Source organism: Halictus rubicundus, chromosome 15, assembly GCF_050948215.1.
Source record: "Halictus rubicundus isolate RS-2024b chromosome 15, iyHalRubi1_principal, whole genome shotgun sequence".
NCBI classification, from domain to species: Eukaryota; Metazoa; Arthropoda; class Insecta; order Hymenoptera; family Halictidae; genus Halictus; species Halictus rubicundus.
In genome coordinates this window covers 231,956-255,621 of record NC_135163.1, presented here as the reverse complement: position 1 = coordinate 255,621, position 23,666 = coordinate 231,956, and the positions used below count along the sequence as shown (strand labels likewise).

The 23,666-nt window shown below is 40.3% G+C and overlaps 1 protein-coding gene across 1 annotated transcript in view; it reads right to left on the bottom strand.

Annotated features, from left to right (window-relative positions):
• The window catches only part of LOC143361858 (uncharacterized), a 176,105-nt gene that overhangs the window by 144,552 nt on the left and 7,887 nt on the right, over positions 1-23,666 (bottom strand). The window lies entirely within an intron of this gene.

Genomic DNA, 23,666 nt, shown 5'->3' with positions numbered 1-23,666 from the left:
ACGTAGATGAAACACAAAAAGAGGCGGAGAGAGAAGATTAAAAGAAAAGAGAAATTCCAGTATAAGCGTAATAACGACGACGGTGTACCGTGATACGCCGGTAAAAGAATGGTCCAAATGAAGCCTCCTAACTTTCAACACCCTCTTCGCCGGTAGCCAGCGTTCCCTCCTCTCAGCCTTTTCTCTCTCTCTCTCTCTCTCTCTCTCTCTCTCTTTCTCTATGGCAGTCTCTCTGTCCGACTTTAACTTCTCTTTGTTTCCTTTCTCTTTTTTTCCACCCCTTGCTGCGCGTTCGACGGAACGAGGGAAAGGGTGACACACACACACACGCACACACACACAGAGAGAGAGAGAGAGAGAGAGAGAGAGAGAGAGAGAGAGTGTGTGATTCTCTCTTTCTCTCTCGATCGTTCCGGGTTCTTCCTTTTCTTTCTGCTTCTTTCGCCGGGTGTCGGTCTCTGTCGTCCGTGCGATACCACCCCATTGCCCCCGCAATCAGCCGACAGAGAGTCGAGTCGAGTCGCGGCGGGCACACGTACCCTCATCCGTGAAACACGCGGTGCAAGTGCCGGGGTGGCGATGACGCAAAGTCAGCCTGGGCCAATGGACTGGCTGGTACAGAGAAGGTGTTCGGTGGGCTACGATTGGGCGTGGCTCGGTGCCGAGGGGTGCCGTAGACGCCGCCGCCACCGACGCCACCGACGCCACCGACGCTGGGACCACCGCGTGGGGGTATGCCGAAGTGTGCCCCGGGGTGTAATATCATACCGCTAGGTGGATAAATAGACGCACGAAACTAGTAGGGAACGAGCGGGGACGTAACGAACGGAACAGAGCACGCAGAGAAAGAGGAGGGTTGTCGGAGGTTGACGGGTGTATACGGGGATGGAGGCACGAGGGTGGACGAGGAAAGGGAACCCGGGGTGGAGGTTCAAGCTTGCCGGAGAAGCTTGCCTGGAAAGAGTAACCAGAGGATGATGGACCATGCTGGCATGGACCGGGGAGAGGGCGAAAGCAGGAGCAATGGTGGTGGTAGGACGCCGCGCCGCACCGAGCCGCGTCGGGGAAGGAGGAAATGAGGAAAGGGGTCGTGCACCGAGCCTGGGTTACTCAAGGGGGTTAGACGGAAAGGCGGAGGGGTGAGACAAAGCGTGTTGGAACAGGACAAGGTATAACGCAGCCGTAGAACGATCGAGACAGACGCACGGCATGGGAGGAACAGAGGGAGACAGAGATATGCCAGAGGAAATTGGGTGGCTACGCGATGCGAGGGAGACTAGACTAGAACAAATAGTGGTTGTAGCCATCCTCAGCTTCTGAGGTATTTTCCACTCGTGCAAGTTGTACGCATTCGGATCCGGCCCGGGTTCGCTCACGGCGAACGTTTGTATGCACAGGCCGTGTTGTGGCTTTTGTCGGAGATCATAGTGGTGGTGTCACGTCGTTGGAAAACGCCGAAACTCGCCGCGTTTCGGCCGCACCGCATCCATACCCGAACGACCCACCATTTTTACTGATTACCTTCGACATGTACAACCGTATCCTTCAACCCTTAAAAGAGCAACCCCTCGAGCGTACTTTCGATCGTTTCTATCTTGAATGTCGTTTATATTGTTAGATCTGTTCACAACCGAGTTCGCAACTGTTCACCCCTACGTTCTCCAAGGTGAAATTCACTCATCTTCTTCCAGATTAATGTGAAACCTTACCGTAAACCCCTACAGATTCCTCTCTGTTGATATCGGGAGACGTATGTCTTCAAAACTTGACGTCATAAATGAAACAGAAATTATTCACTCAAAGTGTACAGCAAGAATGGGCGAAGTTATCTTGAGATATTTTAACCTCTTGCTTTCCAATTTAAGGGGTATGGCCGCAGTAACGGGCTTAGAAATGACGATAAATTAACAAATTTTTTCAGTATAAAAAATAAGTATTATATATTCAGTATAAAATCAAATTGAAGTTCTATTTACATTTCTTGAGGTAATTAAACAAATTTTTTTATATTGTTGAACAGCTTAGGAAGCGGGGAAATACGTAGTGGGAAAGTGGAAAACCAGATCGCACGATTGGTTACCCCAACCCTTGCACAACCTCGTGCAAGCTACCCTTCCGCAACGAGCGAGATTGTACTGTAATCGAATATAATTCGGTACTACAAATAAAAAGCGAGACGGAACGTAACCAACAGTATTAATGTTACGACCTACTTCGAAAAAGATTCGGATGGAAGGACTATGGAAAATGAAGCAGTTTCGTTGGATAGGGAATTGCTCGATTTTCGACTGAACGGGAAAGAAAAATAAAATTGAACGGATATCGATCGAGAGAGTTCATCACCGACTAAACTGACTTAAATATGTTTGTAAAATCTGTTATTTTGACCCTTGACCCGTTTCCATTTTAACAAAGCATTCCAGCGATCAAATGAAGAACAAGTAGGGACAAATATAATTGTAGATAAAATTTGTCGTGCAGATGAAAGGAGCAGAAGAAACAAGGGAATTTCGTTGGATTGGAAATTGCTTGATTTTCGCTTGAACGGGTGAAAGAAAAATAAAATTCAATGGAAAAACGGATATCGATCGAGAGGGTTTCCATGTAACCCGGAGTCATCATCGATGGAAGGTACGGGCGCTCTTACAGCTACAGCGAGTCGGTATCGTCTCGCATGCGATTTCGTAGAATGCTGAGCACAGTGTGTAGCGAAACAGGATGTTGTCAGCTGAAATTAAATTTTCCTCCTAGAGCGGCGGGTCGCCCGGCAACGTGATATTGTGGGCGTTAAGCTACGTACACAGCAGCGACAGACGCACACAACGCCACCGCGAAGTGTTCGACGACATTCACTTTGCGCGTTCGCAAATTGTCTTATCCCCATAATGGGTTGAACGAAAGATAATATCGCTGCGCGTTTCCGATGCTCGAACGCGATATTCAAAACTGACGCGCCCCATCTTGTCGGCGAGGCACTTAACGCGTTCGCTGTCGACGTTTATTTCAGCAATGGTTGCTACAATATTCTATTAAATGGAAACGCATCCTCTCGTGAAATATGAAAAATTATATTGTCACAGAAAAGTGAAATATTCTCGGAATATCGTGATGCGACGTAATTTTAAATAACGTCGTGCACATTCTTTTTCTTTAATTAAAAAATCGTGAACGTTATACGCGTATGACGCTGATAAGCACATATTGGATCGAGAGAAACTATAAAAACATTTTTAGAAAATGAACATTTCACATCTCTTTTTACTTTCAAAAATTGTTTCTATTTGAACTCTTCAAGTGTGTTATTTAATTGGCGAGAAGCATTGTGCGAAATTTCTATATTTTCATAATTTCTCCGTCTTCGAGTATTATAGATTTTTAGAAAATATGTAGGAGGTTTGTAGGGGCATCTAACTTGCGAAGACAGATATTTTCAACGAAAGAGACACCTAAATGTTTCAAGTATTGACAATTTCATATTATTCTTTTTAATATTATTTGATTAGTGAATTAGGGCATTTTCGGTACTTGCACAATTTTGTCTTCCAATATAAATGTTTAGAAATGAAGCGTTCCAGGGGCATCTAAACATAGAAGACGTTTGCAATAAAAAAAGCTGCCTAAATAACAGATTTCAAACAGTGACAATTTAATATTGTCCTTTTGTATGAACTTGTGGAAAAATGACCGTGTCCAGGAGAGAATTGGATTTGACGTGCACGAGGACGGAATAAACAATAAACTTTCTGTCGGGGCGAGCCGAAGCTTAAAGTGATGTAATTAAGAGTTTTGTGTTCTGGTGTACATGCGACGAGATAGCCGTATCATAATCTTGAGCAAGGCAACGGTGGCCTTCTCCGTTCCGTGTTTTTCGCGTTCTTTGCTCGCTTCCTTTGTCCCCTCTTTCAACAGTTCTTCCGTTCCTCCCCCTGATACAATCAACCTCAAGGGTGTACAAGAAACGAGGTAGCCATTTATCCACTACCCCAAGAGTAACCAAGCAGGGAAAGTCCAAGAAAAGTGGGCGCTCCGCTATTCCCGTGACTTTTCATGGGAGGCAACTCGCCGAGAAAATCTGGCCTCTGAAATTGGATCGATGCTTCATTTCTACCTTGACTAAATGAATAAATTTCAGATTAAAAAAACTTGAATTCTTCGAACGATCCGAATGACGCACGTTTTGCATCATTCAAAATTCTCCCGCCCCCTACACTTGTATAACACAATTAATCCTTATGCGAATCATTGAGACCGACGTGGCCCTACTCAAGTTTATGCTAATAATTATTTAACGCGTAACTATTAATAATATAACTATTCGTGGAATTCCATTTACCTTATCGATATTCATCTCTATAAATATTAAATATAATTTCATTGAATCATTGCATTTCTAAAGTACATTTTAAAGGTCCACTTAAGGATTAAATTTGTTCCTACTTCAATCGCAGAAGAAGACAATCCGCCATAGTCGCGGCTCACAGAAAGAAACGTCAAAAATAGCCTATCCTCTCTGCTTTATAGAAAGAAAACAAATGGAAAGACATTGTCACCCACGGAACAGTTGCACTTGTCGCAAAGATGATTGAACATAATTTTTGTTTTGTGTGTAAATAATAATTGCACCGTTGACTAAAGTGTAATGGAATGAAGAGTTACCCTATTCTACCTCTGTCAAAGGGTTAATAGGTGGCGTTACAATTTTTGTCAGTGAAGTTTGAAGTGACGCGCGACAGACAGAGCTTGTTCTCGCGTAACTCGCATTTGAAGTTGATAATCGCGCGAGAGGAGTTTATATCGGCCGGCCCGAAAATCCGATTACACGAGCAGATTTATTTTGACTGGAGCACGTGACCCAACAAAAACGTTCCGACCCTTAATCTGTCTCTTTTATTTGAATTGAAACGCAACACCTGCTTGGCGGGAGAACAGATGCGTTTATACCGCAACAGATTACCATTCATTCGTAAAGAGACCTGTCACGCAGCTCGATGCGGAGTCAGTTTATTACTTTCCATGATGTATTCAGGGGCACGAGCTTCTCTTTCAACCTCCATACTAAATTATTTCAATTCTTGTTACAAAAGCAATGAAGGGGTGTAACTGAAATGGCCTGTTTGTACCCTAACTGTACCACGATCCAAAATAAATGGAAGATCGAAATCCAAATAAATTTGGTCATGTAATTTTTATAAAATAACATACAGATAGTGTAGTCATATTTTGTGCTCGGTTAGTGTTAAAGAAATCGTTTTTCATGCAGACGAACGCAACGATGTTTAACACTTATTCGAAAATATAATTCTAAAAACAAATTCGTTCGTTCTACGCAAAAATTTAATTAAATCGGCAGAGGAAACATCGGGTTCGCTAAACAATCACGTTTTACTTTTAAACGAAATTTATCAAGAAGCAACGAGGAACAGTAGCAGGTAATTAAAACGAAAAATTTGGCGCAGGTACCGGGAGTGCATTCTTTCGTCGTGCACATTTCAAATGCACGAACAATAGCCTTCGCATCAGAATAAAAGAGTAAATGTATGCCTTCCATTTTGTTCCTTTTTTTAATTACATGCGAGCATGCGAAATAGAATTCGGTTAATTAGGGTGGAAAATGCTGTCTGTTTTTGACGAGACTTGCAGAGATGCGCTGGAGAACTCATAAACAAAAGAATATTCAGCTTGAATCTCTGTATTTTTTTGCAATTCAATGCTGGCCAGAGATTCGAGAAAGTAACTGAAATTCTTGGTTGTTCAAGCTTTGTTTTCGCGCAAAGCAGGATCATTTAATCGTAATTTAATCGTAATTTATAAGTAATTCATCGAATAGTTTATTTTCTACAATGAAAAATATTTGTTATTTGCGAACATTATCTGCGGTTCTTTATGTTATCGACTTTTGTTGTTCCTCTATGGTCTCCGATGCACAGTGGGCTGGAAACTCGTTTTTTTTGACCAAAATTATTTTACTGTTACTCGTCTCGACACCAGCTAGAATATTATAAAGTCAAAAGTATAATTAAGATTTCAATAATCGAAATGTTCTACATTTTTTATAAAAGAAAAAATTTATTGTATCGAAATTTGTAGAAAAATGAATACTGATAAACTCTTTTTGGAAACATTTTGTTTCCAGGTAATCGGAAGTCGACTGCGATCCTGAAAGTGACTGTTTGTGGCCAAAATTACAAATTCTATTAATGTAACTAACACAAATAAAATAAAAATATTCAAAATAAAACGATAGCTGAAAATTGTAAAAATACAGCTTCAGTATTTCGGGCATCTGTTTCTTAAAATTCGTATAACTTTAAAAGTTGCAGCTAGTTGCAACATGAAATTTGCATATTGCGCTTCATAATTGTTCAAGCTTTCATATGAAAGCTTCTCAATTATTATAAATATTGCAGCATTTGTACATGGATAAAATAATGTTTAGGAACTAATGAAGTAAGGAAAATACGCTTATTAATATGTATAATAAAACATTAAGTTCTCAGAAGAATTGGTTTCACTTTAAATTTCAGATATTTATCGAAAATAGCTAATATTTAGAAATTTTAAGCTGTGAAGAACGATCGATCGACGTATAGAAAAAGTTCAAAATATGAGACTTCTCAAATTCAATTTCGGCCACGAAAAACAGGTTTCCGGCAGACTGTGCGACGACAAAAAATATACATGAATTTTCTAGGCAAATAGGTGTGGTAAGCTTGTTTACAGAGTGGTGAGTCAGAACGTCTCTGATCTTCGGATGCTGGAGGATACTTTCCCGAAATGATTATTGCATTTCCGCCGAATCACCCGAAAATATTTGTCAAACGGAGCGCATATTGTGCTGTTGAATGCGTGTATTATTCAAACTTCGGCTGCGGTATTGTGATCGTTTACGATGGTTTAGCGTTTGAGTTATGGGCACCGGCAGGACGCAGTCGAATCGATGATTTTTGTGGCTCTATCCGGCAAACGATGGCTGCGATCACCCTCCAACAAATACACGGGGTCCGCGTTACGGCTATAAATTACGCTCGATATTAGACCGTGAAACCGGGAGGCGCGACCGTCGTCAATTTAGAGGGGATGATTTTCTATATCGACTAGGATTTACTTGATGCCACGACGATTTACCGGCATCTCCGGCAATTAGGATGCCGATTGTTGCGGCCGGGGTGAATCTGTTTCGAGTATCGAAGGATTTATTGTTCGGACCTCTTAAGCCGTGCGCAAGACTGTCGAATCAGACGAGATTGAAATCATTAGTCGTTCGTTGAACGAAAAATACCGTGCATTTTGTAGAAACAATTTGAACGGTCAGAGAACGGGTTGTTGAAAATTTCGGCGACAACGCGAACCGACGAAATTTACATTGAATGATATTGTACATATATCGAAGAAATCTTTTACTGCATTACATATGCTGCAAATACAGCAACATTTCCAGAGATACCAAAATTATAGTTTCCGTCCAATCATTAATAATTTCGCGGATTGTATCGAATAGATTAATAGCTGTTAAAGGAAGCAAATCGAACGCGTTCCCTACTATTGTTCCGAACAAAGATACATCGCTCGCAATAATTTATTGAAAAGAGAGATAGAGAAACGGACAGAGAGGGGGAGAGAGAGAGAGAGAGAGAGAGAGAGAGAGAAAGAGAGAGAGAGAGAGAGAGAGACAGAGAGCGAGAGAGAGAGAGCGGCCATTAATCGTGGATTGTTCAGGTGAACCGAACTTTATAAAAATGTTATGAGGAGTTTAATTAGCCGACGTTTAATTACTTCGTCTACCACCGACAAAGACGGCCGATGCAGGGGCTGTGAGGGACCGGGAAGGTGGGGAGGGGACGAGAAGGGGGCGGGGGAGAGGGGACGAGGACTAATTGCGAAGTTTTCCACTTCGATTTTCCGAGAGGTTGCATGCTGCCGCGCCATTTCTCGCTGTTGTTCGAATTAAACGCGATGCAGTTTTAAACTGAAAAGAGTGCCCCAAGCACACCAAGTATTTTCTACCGAATTAAATGCGACAAGCGAGGAGCGAAAAGAAGCCAAACGAATCGATGAACGCATTGCCGGCTACCATTCCCTGTCAATTTCATTTCGCGTTCCATCTAAAACGCGTCCTATTGTTTCGTTTATCTTGAAAAATTCGGGTTTCGGCATCGTCGTCGATTAGACCGTGTTTCCGAAGAATGATGGCCGCCATCGTTCTTCCTTTCTCGTTCTGTATTCGTTTTGTATTGGCGCTTCATTTACCGGACTATAATATTATAGCACTTATTGAAAAGCCTAGGTAAAGTATTATCACATATTTTATTTAAGTGAAAAAATTGATCGAGTACCTGTATCAACTAATTTGACACGGAAATTACGATAGATGTCTCTGCTTGAAATACATAATTAATTATTGTAGTCAAATAAGATAAGTATTATTAAGTGAATACGAAATAATTATTTTAAAAAAAGAATCGTATTGAATTATCGTAATTAAAGAAACAATTTCACACATAACCGCACAGATGCCATTTTTAATACTATTGGAGGCCATATTTAGAAGACGAAACTTCCTGTAATATATTATTAGAGCAAGATGAACAAGATAGTTGAATTGTTTAAATTACTTTTTATGCAAGACGCTGTTAGCAATAGAGTAAGGGTGTCTACGTTTATTAATTAAGTTGTAAATTATGTCTGTTAACTGTAAACAGCGAAACGAAACAATTTACAATTGTATGTGGTAAATAATAATCACGAATACGCATGAATAGTCAGAAAGGTTTAATCAGATCGTGTGCCGACGGATTGAGGAACAGCATCATTTAGTAATACCAAATAGTTGTGCGTAATACTGAACACATTGGACGTGACAAAAGACGTGCAACACTGTACATTATGACAAAACAATCATTCATTTTCAAATGAATATTTTCTTGAATTTTACCACTGCATTTGTCTTTATCGTCAATGAAAATATCTTCCACATTGAAAATATGACTAATGATAATGATAGACGCTCGATTCGTTCGATCGAGTAATTTTGCGTTCATAAAAATATCGGACCCTATGAATTTTGAAAATTTTTATCTAAATTCGTTATTAAAAATTGGAGGAACCTGGAAATATTTTGTTTTGCTTCGTGAGAAGGGCGTCGCAACGTAGAAACCGCGGGTATTGTCGCGCGTCTCGTGGCGCGTCTTTGAAATCGAAGGCTGGGCAATTTGCGGCGGCGGATATCAAGCGTGGTCAGTAATTTTTAAGAGAAGAGGAACGAGCACAGCGAGATATTGGGCGTAGCGACGTACAGTAATAGCGGGAACGCGTCGGCAAAGGCCGTAGGACGCCCCTAATGTGGGGGTTGCTGAGCACGATGAGGGGTGCTCGGTCGAGTGTACGTCGACGCAGCCCTAATTGTTTTACTCCCGTAGCCCGGCCGTCCTCTCTCAATCTATTTCATCCGTATCCCCGCAGCTACTCTCATTTCATTGTGACGCCACCCGCAGCGCCTATCATGCGCCACTAATGCTCTAACAGGTTAACGTCTCGCATGATTATTCTATTGCTTCTCACCCTTCTCTCGACGCGCGCTAACTCGAGTAGCTTCGAGCCGTAATACTTTCCACCTATGCCTCCAGATTATTCTTACAAATTTTACACCTCACCTATGAACCGGAGTAATCGGACGGTAAACGATTATTTTCAGATTACTTTTCTAATTGATTTCAAAAAGTAATCATACCAATCGGAAGTATTAATCAATTGCGAATAATTCTGTGGATGACAGAAAGTAGCTAAACCGTCTACTGACAGTAGAAATACTGCATACTGTACTACCGATAGTGGAAAACCTAAAACCACACTTACCTAAAATACCACCCTTATATAAAAGATGAATCGAAAATCGTAATGCAAGTAGTCTTACTATGCTTATGAAGTAATTTATGTGAAAATATAAAAAAAATATCAAGAACTAAATCATCTCTATCGAAAATTTATGCGAGTACAATATCGTGTTTGATCAAAAATATTCATTGTTGTCTAAACACTTTTATATATCGTGAAGTATTGATCAAAATTTTTTCCTATGAATAAAATAAGTAACTAAAATTGTTTACATGTAAATGTCAACAAGAAAACTCGAACATCCTATACGCAATTCTCACGTATACGTATAAAAAAGGGGGAACAACGTTTGATCAATTATAATCATTCTCAAAAGCTTAATAATGGACCATAGCAATGGTCATAGAAGTATGAAAATTCTTTGAAGAAGTCGATCGTGCGTTAATATTAATATGCTTGGATATTTTATTACGAAAGGCCGAAGGGCTCGTGAAATTCAGCGAACAGTTTCGAATATTTTCGACCAATTGCGAGTTTATCTAGGATATGATAGTGATTAATAACCGTGCAACGCGGCCGGCCGGGCCGCGCGAAATATATCAGTAATTTCCGTACAGCAGAGAAATGCAGTCCGGCCAAGAGTATGCGGGCTTCGAGGATTATTAATTATACTAAATATTTGACGCGTGATTGGCTTGCAAATTTGTCAGGTGAACACTCTCGCGGGTTACAAACGCCGGTTCTGTTAACCTTTTACGAAGAGCGTAATTCAGTGGACGGTGCGAGCTAAGCTTATATGGGGACTTTATCAATCGTGCAATAATAATTATAATGTTTTACACCCCCCTTATAACATTGCGGTTTCGGGGCATTAAACGAGACCCGGCGCGCGTTCGAAAATCGAAGCTCGGCGTAACATGCAACGAATCCCGCATCGAATCCGACAAAAATATTATTTACCCGTTGCGGCGGTGGAAGTTCGTCGGACATCGAAACCGTTTCACGATCGTAGAATTGCGATCGGCAATTACTGTTAATTACGATATGAAATTTCGTAATATTCCGGAGAATTTCACGACGGGATTGATTTATGATATATGCAATTTCTCTCGACCACAGGTTTGCTGCAATCTTTTCCGTGTTCTGTAGAAATCTATTAAACTTAAATCTCAGCGAAAATGGTTTTCTTCTATCGAAAAATCTCGAAGAATTCAATTAATTTCACGAGAAAAATAATAACTCAGAGATTGTGGTAACAGTTTCTCCGTCACGAATAAGAAATTCGAAAATATTTGGCGAGACGACTGTTAATAACATTGGGAAAGTTTAATGAAATGCAAGAAAACTGAGGCGAATTGTACTCAGGTTTGCTTCGCATTCTATTTCTCTAATTGTTTAGTTAACACTTCGGTTGAGAATACATGCAGCAACATCCTTCTCTAAAGGAAATTCTCTAATGATATTAGTAAATCGATGAATTTAATGGTAAGCTTTTCTTTCGATTAAATATTCTCGTCGGTAGCACAAGTTTCATGCGCATTCAATATTTAATTAATTTGATCGCTGCCGATCGATTGTATTGTTACACTGTATTATACATTGAATCGGGAATTGAATGGGCAATTAAAAAAGCTGTTGTTCTTTGGAGACTGGATATTCTCATAAAAAATTTTCATTAATCTAAAATATTAATAATAACTGTAAAACCGTGATATTTCGGCCTCGGGAAAAGAGTGAAAATTCAATGTTGCTTGGAAAAGAGCGGTTCGTCAGCGAAATTTTGAATATGGGTGAAATGAACAACTGTAATTTTAATATCTGTTCACATGAATATCGTTTTTGTGCGGAAAGAATAAACGAATAAGCGGAAATATAGTTTATTCTGTGATAAAGATTCGAATAATTACAGTTTTTTCCATTAAGCTGACTGGGATTGGCGTTTCAGGTTCCACAATTAGGACGAATGATATTATCCTCACTTTTTCTCAAGTATTCCCAAAAATTTAACACAAGTTTTTAACTGCCCATGACTCCCGTCTATATTTTGCAATTTACTTTAATTGAACATGAAGGCAGACTTTAATCGAGCACTATCACAGCAATGCACCAAGATAACAATTTTGCGATTCTTTCCACCATTTTATCGAATGTATCGTTCGCAAAATGAAGCATTTCAAAAGTAGCCTCAGAAAACGACATTAAATTATAATAAGGGTAGTCCCTTTATAATTATATTAATATAATCGATAAATTAAAATATAGGATTACTCAAATGATATCGATAAAGCGTGCCAATATCAGGCACTTGCTGCTTCAAAATGAAAGCGATGAATTTTAGAAAAATCTTTAACAATTATTCGAATCAAGCATGTAGATAAAAATAGAATTCCTGAAATTGCGTGTAATCCATGATATCCTGTAGTCATAAAAAATTCCATTATTGAAAGTAGAAGGAGTTTCAAAATATCCAATTGTTTGCGTAATTATTCCTTGTATATTTATACAGTTATAAATAATTTTCACTTTACGACAAAAGTGCGTAGCTGAAACATGAAAATGATCGAAAAATTAATGAGATTTAAGACCTATCTGTACATTGTCATCAAGTCATTAGAATTATTAAACGAAGAAATACAATTTTATTTGGCTTCAGTACTTCGTAAACGATGCAGGAAATGTTTATTTTAGTCAGTCTACACATTAAAATATTCCAACGCAATAGGAAATAGATCACCGATCTTACTGGCTAGAGACTTTATCTCACTTTTGAGTGTCCCCAAAGAACAACTAACACAAGTTTCAGAGCAAACCTCTGGCCCTAGGGCCTAGCCGCCTGGCCGTCGATCCCCTGGATCTCTGTCCGCGAAGATTTATCAAACCGGGATCCCGTGTCGCGCGATATCGTCCGGCGTACGCATTAAAGTAGAAACAGGTAAACAGAGGACAAACGAGTCTAAATAAAAGCGTAACGTTATTCACCGTAGATCCCCGTGGGAATAGACACTTGGCTTTACGTTTACGGGCACGAGACCCCCACGGATTGTCTCTCGGGGGTGTACGCGTGCACGTACTGGCCCTGGAACCGTAGTTTAATGCACTGTTTGCTGTTTGCACTTCGTACTAATGGTCGAGCTTAGCGAGATTTAAATTTGACGGTTCGTGGGCATCGCCCGCAGGCCAGCCAGCCAGCCAGCCATCCAGCACCGACCCCCTTTAGCGTCCCTTCAGCCCCCCATAACGTCCCCAAGACGATTTAAACTTCGGTCTCCGTAATAATTCGACCGAGTTGCAGGGCCCGCGGCCGCGGGGCTTCTCCCCTATTTACCTCTCTTCTGCCCACCTTTTACCCCCGTTTATCTCTCTTTTTATCCCCCCCCCCCACACCCATTTACTCCCCCCTCGTTTAATTCCATCTTCCGGGCTCACATCGTCCGTCTTTGCTCTCTTCGTGGCCGCAAGCACCGACGTCTTGGTCCGCGGACTCGTGGAATCTTACATTAATAGGTACATTAACGCCGGAAACTGAAAAACTCCTCGCTGGTCGTTCAACGCTTGCCTCATTTTCTCCTCCTCTGTACATCCTCTTTCTCCCGCTGTCTCGCCTCTCTCTCTCTCTCTCTCTCTCTCTCTCTCTCTCTCTCACTCACTCACTCACTCACTCACTCACTCACTCACTCTCTACTCTGTCATCAACGTCGAGAAGTAAATCGGTGCAATTTTTCTACTCTGTTTTCATTTATTGCATACACAGCACGATTACGCCCAACCGTGTTGTTCTATGGACGCCCGACGAACAGACGGATCTTTAGGGAAATTCGCGCTTCCATAGAGTTATTTGTCGAAAGTCTGCGAAGGCTCAGACGAACTCATGTTCGTGTAAATGTCCCGCAAAATCTACATCTTTCCAATGTAACAAATAACAGAAAATACATTACAGTACTGTTACGAATTTGTTTTCGAGTTCGAATAATGTATCAAATTCTACGTAAAAAAGTGGGAATGTCGAAATTTTCGGGAACCCGAGCCGACTCGACTCTTCCCGACCATCGGGTGCCCGATATTTTCGGGTACTCGTACACCCCGAGCGATGATACATGAGAAAGTGAAACAAAAGATACAGAATGGGAAATGCTTGTAATTTCTGTCCAGTGCGTACACATTTGTGGGATGAATGGTTCATTGTGCGTGCGTGCGTGCGGGCGACCGGATCATGTTGCGACGGTCCGGCGCCGGTATGTTTGGAAAACTCGAGTGACTGAAGAGGCGTGAATGAAAAGTGTTTAGGTCTAAGTGATAGGAGAGTTTGTGTATTTCTAAGAATGAAAGCGATGGATGCAAGAAACAGAGTGCAAGCGAGATGAATGCAAGGGGGTGAAAGACTATAAAGCGTGGATGTTCGGGAAGAGAGAGTAGAGTTGCGACTGCCTTGCGAGAAAGAGCGTTAATCGTGTCAGCGTTATATATCGTTATTTCTTTTAAATATATTAGTATTCAGCAACGTGTTTCGAAGAGATTAATCTCCCCATTTCCCAAGATTCCTACACATTTACGTAAAGGCAATTATTGCGAAGTAACAGCGAAACGCAGAGTTTTGCGTTACATTTAAGAGCCGTGAATATCATAATCGATCGAAAACTTTTGAGCGGTACCCTATATTAACTAACAATTGAAGTGGGCGCAGAACAGGAGAAAGACGGAGAAGGAGGGAAGAATTGAAAGCTATTCCCTAATGCATCGCGTTTTACCTATACCTCACACGTACGTACACGTGTATACGTATTCTTATACACTTATTTCCTTCCTTCGAAACCACTTTGCTAGCGACGCAAAAGCGGACAAAAGTTTTAAGGCACATGCCTGTACCTTCCCAAGAAACCTATACATTATAAATTTCGTACTTTCTTATCCGCCACACCGTTCCCCATTTTTCGACAAAGACAGGAAAACTATATTCTTACCGCTGCTCTTATGTGGATTGCCCGTTTGCAAATGCTCTGCATACCAATCTACAGATATACAAATATTGCAAATCGAAAGACTTAATAAACATTCTTAACTGCTTGAATTTAAGTATGTACGATATACTGTCAGAACCAGACTTCGGACTTTGTGCATTTCAGACAAAAATGTGTAGCCGCAATTTAAAGCAGTAGACGTATAAAAAATATTTAAGAACATCAATGCATTAGGTTGTAAAGGAATTTCTACAATTGTTACTTTTTGTAGATTTAGTCGTAACTGGACTGCGGATTTGTATGGACAATAAAAATTAATTGCAAGCTACAGAAGCTACGTAGACGTTTATTTATTTTAATCAGTTGAAAGTAATGCATTGTATTTTGAAATTCTTCAAATGTTTTCACGGCTTTGAGTTCGATCTACACATCTTTTTCATAAATGCATAAAATCCGCGATCATAACATTTAAGTATTGTGACAGTCGAAATTCTTTAGTTTTTTATTTTTGTTATTCGATTAATTTAGTGGCGTATTTATTAGTGTCTCCAGTCTGTTTGGATTATGAAAATTACAAACTATTCTATCATAATTAGAATCCATTCACGCGTTGAAGATTTATCGTTAGAGAACATTATCTTCGTAATCATATCGAACATATGTAAATCTGTAATTTGAATCGGGTCACACTGTTCTTGAAATTGAGTAGAATTATCTGGCATCGATAAGCAAAATCAAATTGTATTGTGTTATTTGCAATAACTAGACTAAAAAATGTTATGCAAAATACAAAATTTCTGCCTCAATTACAAAAACCCAGAATCAAATAAAAATGTCTTTCTTCCTTTAATAATTTTATGGAATTGGAAACAATATATTGGCATTTATAAATTCCTTGAATATTTTTGCTGTTTTAAATTGTGTCTGCACAGTTTTGTTATAAATCCATGAAATTTGCAGTCTAGCAATAACGTATCTTAAAAATCATATAGTTCGTTTAAGATTTAGAAAATTTTTAACGAAGTCTTTATAGCGTAAATCCTTGGGGAATACATTTCGACCTAGTCAAATTCATTCGTATTCATACGTTTCTGTTCTCTGTGTTTGAGGAACCGTTTGAATATTAATTAGGTCGCATTGGAAATGCGTTGGCGAAAAATACGCGGAGTGTCAAGAGACGAGAGGTTTAATTTAACGGGGACAGGACGGGACGAGACGGGACGGGACGGGACGGGACAGGACGGGGTATTCTATCGTCAAGAACGAAGACAAAAGCACCAAGAAGAAATCAATGCCGAAGGCTAGCTAACACGCGTTCTCTTCCTCACGGACGAGCAGCCCCCGGAACAGCTCTCGAGACCTCGACCATGCGAAAACTTTGTCCAAGAATCTAATATCATCCTTGGTTCTCATACATTCTCAAAATTCCATTATAGACTACGACACGCCAAGAACTTCTCTATACTCTATCTGGATCCGCGTGCGAGATCCCTCGGACCGGATTCTTTCCTTGTCTTAATAACTCGTCGACATAATTGTCTCGGCGGCGTTTCAACACCCGAATGGATTACCTATCAAAGAATTCTTCGAAATTAACCCGTTAATAACATACAAATATACTTATAATTATTACACTCCGGATCTTTATACAAATTAACCCTTTGCACTCGAAGCCATTTTAACTTTAAAACGAAACATTTCTTCCGACCTAGAATATTTCCCTCCTATATATATTTTTTCATGCTATACATACGAAAATGGTGCAATTTACTCGTACAGTACTGAAATGTTTAGTAATTTATTAAATACAAACAAATTTAATAATGTAAAAAGTATTTTGAATAATGATACAGGAATTTTTAGTGGCGCCTTACATTCGAGTGCTAAGGGTTGAAAAGCATCGATTGCAAGACACAGGAGCTAAACATACATTTTTATCTTTCACGAATAATATGTAGGTACCCAAAGAGATTTGTTGAATCAATTCCTCGCGGATGTACGATCCCAACAATTGTAAAGTAAAAATATTAGAACCCGTCATTTTGCCGTAAACCTAGAAAAGAGAAACAGCGATCGACAACTATTTATCCTTAACGTGAAATTCCACTCGAAACGGAAGTGGCGCGACTTGAGGAACGCAATAGCTCGTCAGCAACGTCTCGCCGAAGTGAGCATCCACGATACAGAATATTTCTCGGTGGACCATTCTCACGGGTCCTCCGATCAAATTTCATCGACGTCGGCTGGCAATAAAAACCGGGGGGAGGGGGTATCGGCGGCGGCGGCGGCGGTGTCTCTCTCTCTCTCTCTCTCTCTCTCTCTCTCTCTCTCTCGTCTGTCGTCCGAATGTAAATTGGCTCGGTTGTCCTCGCGACGCAACTAATTCCGCGCGGAACTCGGTAAACGAGCCGACCGACACGATGCGGCGCGGCGCGTCGGTGGTGGTGGCGCGCGGCGCGGCAATGAAAGTTGCCGGAAACGGTGAAAACGGTGTCGATGACAATAACGAAGGGAAATCGTGACGGCGATCGACGCGGTGCGGTGTCCCGGGATATTACGCGTTCAGAAGATGCTGGTAGCACGAATCGAGAGGAAGAGCGAGATGTCGGTATGGAGGAAGGAGGGTGGGGGGTTGAAAAGACGAGGGGCGACAGGAGGGAGGGAAATGGGGAGGAAAGGGAAGTAGGATGGGCGTCAGATGATGAGGATTCGTAGAGGGACGAAGAAGGGTTAGAGGGAAAGTGGGTTGCTATCTTAGCCACCACAAAGCAGTGATAACATTTTCCCTCCCGGACAGAAGCCTAGCCACCCTTCCCGTTGCTCCCAGGTCGATATCGGGATAACGCCGGTGCCGGTTACCCCGGGCAACCGGAAAGCCACGCCCGCACCCTCCAATATGGCTGCCCGTGTACCCGCTGCGACTCGTGCACCTCGATGTACCCGCGAACCCCCCCCCCCCCCCCCGAGTGCCGCCAGGGAGTGGGATCCCCGGCGAGGGCAGGACGGAATTGCCGGCTAGGTGGCGAGATAAAACGCGAGGGGGTTAGAATTATCATAATATTGGTCATTGCTTGTTCCGCTGGATGAGGCGAAGTAGCTGCTTCAACGGGAATCTTTCACACGCGACACTCGCTACCGACGACCGCCTCCACCATTCCTCCGACGCGACGCTCTACTCTCGGAGTGTCGTCGAGCCGCGAAATATTTCGCATATCCGGCGGTATTCGTTTCCCGCGTTCGCGGGTCGACGCGACAGCTCGCGCGTACCCCGGGTCCGTTGCGACCCGGTATCGACACCTTCTTGGCTATCGTAGCTTCTCTTTTGAAAGCGGATTCTGTTCGATGTTCCTTGACGCTAGATCTTGCCTTGTACAAACGACAATATTTAGTTTATTCCCATTTTTTTAATGGGTCTTGTTACAGTCGGTCCTCGAATAAGGGAATCTATTAGGTCTTTACATATGAAAAGTCCGATTCATAACAGTAAATTTAAACAAACATCATTTTCTCTAAACAAAACTTATCGATTAAAACTTTATGCATCATTGCAATCGTCATATTCTCTCAAAAAATTGACGAGTTTTTCGATTATACTATGGTAAATATTAAATTTTTTGGTTTTTCAGCTTCCTCGTTTATTAGATTGTCATCTATATTTATGAGCTTTTTCTATCATTGACTACTAGTGCGTTTATTTAATACCACATTTTGACCAATTATTGCATAATGTTGTCGTCAATATGTTTATTTTTTTAAATAAATTTCATTTAAAAGTAAAGTTGGATATACAGATAGAAACCGAGGATAAGACTTGAAAGATTAGGTTCGTACCTTTAAATGGTATACAGAATAATCCTGTACATTATAATAGTATTTCTTGATTAAAACACTTTATAAAATTTGGATTCTGAAATCGGTCATTTCATATGCAACAACCTAATATTTCGACATTTTTCAGAAATGCATTTTTACACTTTCAATGATTGTCCCGCTTTGATTCTCCCGTTTTGACCCGCTATTGCTCCTCATCTATCGACACATCTCTGATCATTGTATACTCTTTTCGGAAATATGATTTTGTCTGCTAACGTACCAAGCATTAACAGTAGCTGGTAAACGTTGCCTTATAAAAATGACAATATTGAGTTGATTTTATTTTTTCAATAAATTTTATTTCCTAACTGGATTAAACAGTGTTTTAAGTCTGTCGCCATAGATTGAACGAAAAAAGATATTTAATTTTTCTATTTTCTTTCCAACCGAAACTCTATGTAAAAAATGTTTTATTTATTTACCTTCATACGAACTTTAATCTAGTCTATTCTGAACGATACGAATAACAAACGAATAAATTAGTTACTCCACGTGTCCTAACTGTATTTTCGTAGATCATTGACATCCACTGAGACTTTTACTGTGATTTGCTTGCATTGCAACATTATACAAGTTGATCAGGATTTTGCAGTTTCATAAATCCATACGGCTCCCGAGTGGGTGACTGCATAGCGACGGGAAACAGATTTCTGTCTCACTCGCGACATGCAAAATCTCGTTGAAAATTAGATAACAAATAGATAACAAAAAGACTCGCTCCGAATATGAAATCTGCATCTATCAGACTAAAACATTATGCAAGTGTATCGTTTATTTATCTTTCCCATTGAAAAAACGGAAATGGAAAAGTATTCTGAACTTAAAACGCATTGTAATCGTATCAGACTGCAGATTTTTATGCAAAGTAAAAATTGTCTTCTAAACACAGAAATTTGATGAAAATGTAGTTCCTCCATTATTAATTTTAACAAGCAGAATACAGTATAAAAATATTGAAATCTTTTACTACCATTCACAGTTTCATATTTCACTTATTCATGTCTGCCATAAGCGCATAAAAGCTGGTAGTCGTATTGAAAACACGCTGCACTAATATTCCATCAAGAAAAAAATTCGATTGTGCATTATTATCAGCCGAGTGTCATATTCTCCTGCAACGAAAGGAGATATTAATACGAAACGATCAGCAGAAACACGACGCGAGGTGATACTTCAGCGGACACGCGTATACACTATTGACAAAAAATTTTCGATCACAGCGCCTCGATGCACCTCTGACAAAAGTTAGTACGTGGAATAATAAAAGGTATTACGTCATTTCTGCCTTATTCAATCTAACAAAACTGGAAATAAATTTCTATGCATCTGCTGTTTTTTGTTGTGATTCAGGTAGAACATATTTATTTTGCATAAAACATTAAATAAAATAATTTTGATACAATTTTGGCTTGCATAAGACGAGCGTAACATCTTTTCCGATATTATTGTGTTTTACGGAACGTTTAATTCCTCATTATCGAATGATTAACTGTTTTGCCTTGCGCAATTTTTTAACGTAATGTAACTGTAATGAAAATCGACAATTCGGAACAGGTTCGAAACTGTTTCGAGAAGAGCACAAACAACTGTCGGAGATTTTGTGTCAGATTTTTCACGAGACTCTGAGGCGGAGATATTAATTCCAGTTGGCATGAAAGTCAAACGCGAAGGACAATCAGCATGAGAGAACGACGGGGAGAGACACAGACAGCAGGTATGTAGGTAATAACTTGTTTACCCGTGCTAGGCGCAGTCGTGTCTGCGCGACGAGGAACGGAGACAAGCGAAGGGAGTAGAAAATGAGTGGATTTTCATTGCAGTTTAATCCAGGCCCGTGCATCCCCCGCCGTCGACGGTATTCTAAACGGCGATACTCTCGAAGGCAACTCTTGTCGCTTGGGGTGACGATATTACATTCCTCGATCGTGACGAAAACAGCCTGAGCAATGCAGCTTTTCGAGCCTGTCAACCACCCCTAGTGCTCTTCCGCACGTGTTTTTAATTCCTCTTCGCCGATAACCTCCGCGTCCTTCTTCGGCTAAATATTTTCATTTTTCTCTGCCGCTTTTCTGCCCTTTTCCGCGTTCGCTTTGCTGCTTCTTATCCTTATCCTTTCGTTTCTGTAGAAAAAGAATTCATTCTAACTGGTCACATATCAACTCTATTCCTTGTGCAGTGGCCAGAATTCATATTCGGCCACTCTTTACAGTACAATAAAGTTGTTAAAATTTTACTAAACGACTCGAGTATTTTTATGGAGTTGGAAGAATTTGCTTACTAAATGACGTGTAAAAGATGTTTTATACAATACAACAGTAATAGTTGTTGTTTACAATCTCTTATCTGAGCCTATATTACATTTAAAACATCCGATCGATAGATTTGTGTCAGTTATATGCATTCTGAAATTTTCATCAAAAGTAATATCTATAAAGTAATGTAAAACAGTCACTTTTAGTTAGTCAATTATTTATATTTATTGTCAGAAACTTACTCATCAATTTTGCAATCTCATTGTCAGTATCGAATTTGCAATCAATCAATTTCGCAATTAATCAGCGAAATTAACATAATTTTCAAGAGAATGAGGAATATTTTTCACAGAATGGTGTCAAATCAACGAAACTTTTTATGCAGAATTTTTCTAATCGTTTAAAGGAGTTTTAGAAACGAAGATGCGAGGTATAGTGTTTAACACGGTGAATGGAAAACGTTTAATCGCTTATACAGACAAGAGGGTGAGATAAATTGAGTTTGGCGAAAATTTCTTCAAGATAATAATCAGCTGTGCGATCTGTGTTGCTTGTATGCGTTTCGTTGAATTTGCTGAACTTCTTTGCTTCTTTGCTATGGTCCGTCTAAGAAGTTTATGAAGTGTCGCGTGACACGTTGACGACAGTGTCGCATTAAATAGGTAACCATTGTTGCACTATGTCAATCTTGCTGCAAGTAAGCAAATCGCGGACGATAAAACGAAATGATATCAGCTAGATTCAGGGTCGAGGTGAGGTAGTATTTCACCGAGACTTCGTCTATCACGACTGCTTGTTTGATCGCTAATATTCGCATTAACTGGATTTCTTTGCAATTTGATATTATAATATTGTATTACCAATGACAGAAATAACAAATAGTAAGATCGTGACCTCTTCTCTAGATTTTCACGAAATCTATTCTCTACAATAAATAATGATTTTGATTCTTGTAACGATAGGCTTTTGTGAGGACAGTCTTTTCTTTCAGGTAAGAAACGTTGAAAATTTCAAACAAATAAATTCGTGATTCGATATTTTTAATTATTTGACCATATTCCGTGGAATTTACATTTGTTATACGATCTCGTTCATAAATAATCGTTTGTCACAGATGTAACAAAGGCTGATAACGGAATGAATAAATGCTCTTGAAACTGTTATGTCAGACAACACGGCGGTTACTAAATGCCTGTACAAATGAAAACCTTGGCTGCGACGAACGGTGAACGAAGAGTTTACAATGTAACAGATCGGTGAAAAACATTGATACGTTACATTAAGTGTCCTAAACCTGGTAGATCAAGATCTTAATTATTGCCTTACAGGCAATGATTATGGCTTCTCTTAACTCTACATAATCCAGCAGACATTACACAAGACCTCGTTCTAATTGGCCCCGAGAGACGCCAAGAGAGCGTTCGTTTCTTTGGATGACAGCTTCTGAGATTTTAGCTTTTCTGTAAATATACCGAAGAAATTTGTTGATATTCTTGCAGAATAGCATTCTCACGCCACATACTATGTAAACCAAAAGTATTCAAACTTATTCATTTATATCACTGAAACCGAGTGACGAGAGTTGTATTTGTGGCTGTATAATTGAATTGACAACTACATTGTTTCACAACTCAAATTTCTCGACTCCATTACCGTGGATATAATTTTCTGATAGTTCACGTTCTTTATTTCCACGATAATATTATATCTGCTACATCGTTACGTGTATTTTCCCGTTTGTGAACGAAGAGCGAAGAAAATCGCGTTAGCAGTTCGAGAAGCAAAGTCTAAACAAAAGACTGAAGATTGAATTGAAATATTAGATTTGACAAGGGTGTACAATAAATTACACGGGCTTCATTCAGCTCCCGTAAGTTCAGCATTATAAGATCTGGGTGTTTTCGATGTAACGATGAAACAAATATGCTAAATACTGGGATATTTGTGTGGGAAGTGTGTATTCTTGATCGACGAGGGTCCAAAATGGCGTGCTGGCGAGCATCGTCCCTCGCGTATCAGGCGAGTACAAATTTCTCCCCCGATCGATTCGCTATTAGTCTGTTCCGTTTAATGAATCTCTTTCCCATCGTCCTAATTGCCAACTGCCGGCACGTTATTTACTCGAACGAGCGTGGAATTATGAAAGGGAGAAAGGAGCGTCATCCCTCTCTTCGTTCGGCGAAGACACGGGGCACACCTCGGTCTCTTTTCTCTCTCTCTCTCTCTCTCTCTCTCTCTCTCTCTCTCTCTCTCTCTCTCTCTCTCTCTCTCTCTCTCGGTGGCACCGCGTCGTATCCGTGGTGACAATACAAACCGAAACAAACACTTGGTGGCACGTGAGCCGCACGTGCCGGCCAGGATATATTACATTCCGAATGCACACACACTCGAGGAACGATTAAAGGGGTGTACACGGCTGAAGTGCCGCGATCGTGACAACGATGAACACGACCGTGGCCTTTCTTCCTACTTTGTCGGCCTGTGTCGATGCGAACCCGTCGCTTTGCGGCCCAGATACTCGACCTCGACCATCTCCGCGCAGATTGTTCACTTACTATGTCCAGCCCTGACGATGCTTTTCCTCGGAAATCTTCAAATCCGCTCGAACACTGGGCTCGGTGTTCGGCAAACATTCAAGCATTTTATTTTATTTTATTTTATTTTATTTTATTTTATTTTATTTTATTTTATTTTATTTTATCAAGAAAATTTTAACTCTGCAGTTTGGGACTCTTCTACTGAAGCTGTTTAATTT